A 4,636-nucleotide genomic window follows, 5' to 3' on the forward strand; every position below is an offset into this window, starting at 1 on the left:
GCCACAATTAGGGGATCAAGTTTTACATAGATATATATAGACAAAATCTTTAAAAATCTTCTTCTAAAAAACTATCTGGCCACAAAAGCTCAAATTAAAATGGAAGCATCCTCAGGTAGTGTAGATTCAAGTTTGTTCAAATTATGGTCCCCGGGGGTAGGGTGGGGCCACAAGAGGGGGGTCATGTTTTACATAGGAATATATCGAATTTTTTTTAAAAAATCTTCTTCTCAAAAACTATCAGGTCAGAAAAGCTTAAATTTGAGTGGAAGCATCCTCAGATAGTGTAGATTCAAGTTTGTTCAAATCATGGTCCCCAGGGGTAGGGTGGGGCCACAATTAGGGGGTGAATTTTTACATAGAAATATATAGACAAAATCTTTAAAAATCTTCTTCTAAAAAACTATCAGGCCAGAAAAGCTCAAATTAAAATGGAAGCATCCTCAGGTAATGTAGATTCAAGTTTGTTCAAATTATGGTCCCCGGGGGTAGGGTGGGGCCACAAGAGGGGGGTCATGTTTTACATAGGAATATATCGATTTTTTTTTAAAAAATCTTCTTCTCAAAAACTATCAGGCCAGAAAAGCTCAAATTAAAATGGAAGCATCCTCAGGTAGTGTAGATTCAAGTTTGTTCAAATCATGGTCCCCAGGGGTAGGGTGGGGCCACAATTAGGGGATAAATTTTTATACAGGAATATATAGAGAAAATCTTTAAAAAAATTTCTTTTCAAAACTTTATGGCCAAGAAAGCTCAAATTGTAACCATCCTCAGATACTGTAGATTCAAGTTTGTTCAAATCATGGTCCCTGGGGGTAGGGCGGGGCCACAATGGGGGATAAATTTTTATATATAGAGAAAATCTTTAAAAATCTTCTTCTCAAAACTATAAGGCCAGGAAAGCCCAAATTTAAGTGGAAGCATCCCAAGATCGTAAAGATTCAAGTTTGTTTAAATAATAGTCATCGGGTATGGTGAGGCCACAATGGGGGATGAATTTTTACATAGGAATATATAGAGAAAATCTTTAATATCTTCTTTTTAAAGAATATTTGGCCAGAAAAGCCTAAACTTGTGTAGAGGCATCCTCGGATAGTGTAAATTCAAGTTTGCAAAATCACAGTCCCTAGTGATAGGGCTGGGCCGTGATGGCGGTTTGAATTTTTACATAGGAATATATAGAGAAAAATCTTTAAAAATATTCTGGGAAAGTTTTCGGTCCAAAACTCAGTACTTAGTGTGAAAGCACAGGTTATGCAGATTTAAGTTTGCTGAAACCATGATTCCCAAGAGAAAAGGGGGGCCACGAAATGGAGGGGGGGGGGGGGGTAAATTGGAATAGAGAAAAATCTTCTTACAGGTACAACAACAAAAGGGGCTTGGTATTTACCCAAAAAAAGAGGTGGATAAAAATTGGCAGATTTTCTATTTTTTTTAGCAAGATCTACTGTACTTAGTTTTCAAGATATTTTGATACTGTAATGCTAATTTGATCAGAATTAAGGCAATTGTTGCTCAGGTGAGCGATGTGGCCCCTGGGCCTCTTGTTTTAATATTTACCCCTTTTTCCGGATTATGAATTTTTTTGACAATTTTATTTTTCTGCAATAGAAAATGATTTCATGTAATTGTTTTGCAAATTTTATTCGATAATTTTAGAAAAAGTAATAAGATTAATATAACAATAAAAATAAAAAACAATACATTGTACATGTATTAGCTCTTCTACATGATGATACTAAGATTTTAAGAAAAAAATTTATGAATAACATTTGTCTATTTAAAATTAGCCCCTAATTTTAACCAGACTGATCATAAATTGCACTTTTTAATTCTTTATTGTCTTATTCAAAATACGATCAGAATTTGACAGCACAAAAAATAATAACTCACTACAATTTTCTAAAAAAAATATTTTGCATCAAAGTTATTATGCGTGTGATAAAATTTTTAATGTCACTTTCTTGACATTCAACGGATATACTACACCAAGGCTCGGGAATAGAAAACACATAACTCGTTGGATAAAAACCATATACCATCGCAAACCATGAGATATCCTATATATATTTTTTTAAAATTATTACTGATTATGTATTAGAAATATATCTATACACATGTATTTTTAAAATCATTTTATTGATATAGTATATTTACATGAGAAAAAGAAGTGGATATTTTTGAATTTTTGTTACACAATTTCTTTTCAAATATATACATGAATAATATTCAATATTCCAACAACTCGACATCTGTAATGCTTCTTTCACATTAATTAATTGCTGTATTCTTTAATGTCATGTGACAAAAAAAAGTCCCCGATACCAGTGATCTGTCTCCCCTGAAGACAGTTATAAACATCAAACGGATGAATTATATATAGAGAATTTTGTTATTATCAACCGGTTAATCAGTCAGAAAATGGTTAATCAAATTGAAGTGTTTGCTTGGTCATTTTTTTCTGATCACTGGAACAGCCACGCAGGCGACAGCAACGTATTGTTGTGACGTCATAACAGTGTGTCTAAACCTTACGTTGATGTTTTGATACACGGGCTGGCATTCTATTGACCTGTCGTCTCCACAGAAACTTGACGCCGGTCTCTCAGGACACTCAACAGAGTAAATTACTGGTGGATCTCTTGTGACGTCACACGATTGCGTCACATTCCACGGACACAGTGCCATCTGACTTAGTGAGAATGGAGGCTGGTACACGCTACGTGGACAAAAACTATGACGGGAATGCAGAGGAGGAAAGAAGAAGCACAGAAGAAAAGTGGTGAACACTTGATATTTCTACAAAAAAAATCACAGGCTCTCAAAGAGGTTGCATCCAAAAATACTCTGTATGCTTTGAGATAAATAAACTGTGCATAATCTGCCAGTGAAATACCACGAAATCATATTTGGATATTTTTTCTCTAACAATTTGGGGCCTCAACCCTTTATTAATCAATCTATCTGTGCTATTTAATACTACTAATAAATGGTTAAGAAAATTTAAGTCCTCAACCCAACCAATCATATAGGACATTCGATATTAATAAAGTAAAAACAAATCGTTTGAAGAGATTTAAATTCATTAAATTAATGCTGTTAGCTGAAGAAAAAAAATCCATTCACCCATAAAAGTTTTTCTAAATTACATGTCAGTATTTTGATTTACATAATTTTAATCCATGTTCGTAACTTACCATTACTGCAAGCATTGTGCTGAATAACACAGCGTTGAATGATATTGAATCTAATTCAAATCATTTTGAACATTCAATTATATACAACACCTTAAACTTGAATGCGGAAACTATTTAAGACCAGACCCAGCTCCTAGTTTGGTGAATCAATCGTCTACACGATAGCCATCTTTGTGTCAACAATTTCGGGAGTTCACGGCGGCTAACACGGAACGAGGGATATCTACCGACTAATACAGACGACTGAGCCTGAACCAACCAAATTTACAGACAGAGAGCGATACTCTATGTACCTACATCATTCGGAACCCTTGAATATTGAACTAAACTTCTCTGTGGCACTATGACCTTGAAATATACAGGACAAAAGTTCGGACATAGAGATGCTAGCTTACGCCTACGGTTGCCTAGCTTGATATTCGATCAATGATACTGGTATCCAGTATTAATGTTTTGATATTGTATTAACATCTATACAATCAAATGTTTGTAATCAACATTGCCCATAAAACAGTCAATTGTTTTAATTATAGCTATATTACCAGTTTTTCACATTTTGATTCTGTCAGTGTTACGTCTGTTACAACGCACTATGAAAAATTAGGCACTTTGAACAAAATTTTCAAAGTGCGTTAATTTTGGGTCCAATTCACCGCACTTTGAAATTTTTTTTTTTCAAAGTACGTTGATATTGTCGATATTAACGCACTTTGAAAAAAAATTCAGGGTTAAGTCAAAATGATACGTTTATATACAATTAATGATTCTTTTATCCTTGTTTAACTTAATGTGATTTGTTTAGAAAAAGAACCCATTGCATTCTCAGCTAACTTGATAAACAGTTTCTAGATGAGATTTTTTTCCCTTTCGTTTTTTTTTTTTTGAGGTTTGAATTATCCAAATATGAAATGAACTTCATCGCTAAGTAACTGCATTTTCCTTTTTGAATGTGCAGTAAATTAACTTCTTATCTGGTATATTGGGCTTTGCCATAACGAATATGATTTATGTTTATTGATAATGGAGATCAATGTATAACATATTTCAACTGGCTAATTGCATGTGTTTTTAAACAAACATGATGTGAAAAAAGGATACGTTAGTTATGTTTATCAAAAACAATATGATATTTTAGAAGATCAGTGCGAGAATACCCGACAAGCTAGAGGGGGCGTTTCAAAGGGGAATTCTTAGGATTTTTTCATACTATTGAATGAACATCTTCTGAACCAAGAGGTATTTATATATATCGAGTAATTTAAGGAAATATGCGGCAAAAATATCTTGGGACAGAATTTAGGAGAAGACTACCTAAGTTAATCAGAACCTGTGTTTAATCCATTTGATTTAATCAATAAAATATGTTCAATTCAATTCCCGTTCAAAAATACGGTAAAAGATTCACAAGTGTTAACAAATCATCATACTATCAGCAAATT

The sequence above is a fragment of the Magallana gigas genome, chromosome 3 (assembly GCF_963853765.1).
Source record: "Magallana gigas chromosome 3, xbMagGiga1.1, whole genome shotgun sequence".
Lineage (NCBI taxonomy): Eukaryota > Metazoa > Mollusca > Bivalvia > Ostreida > Ostreidae > Magallana > Magallana gigas.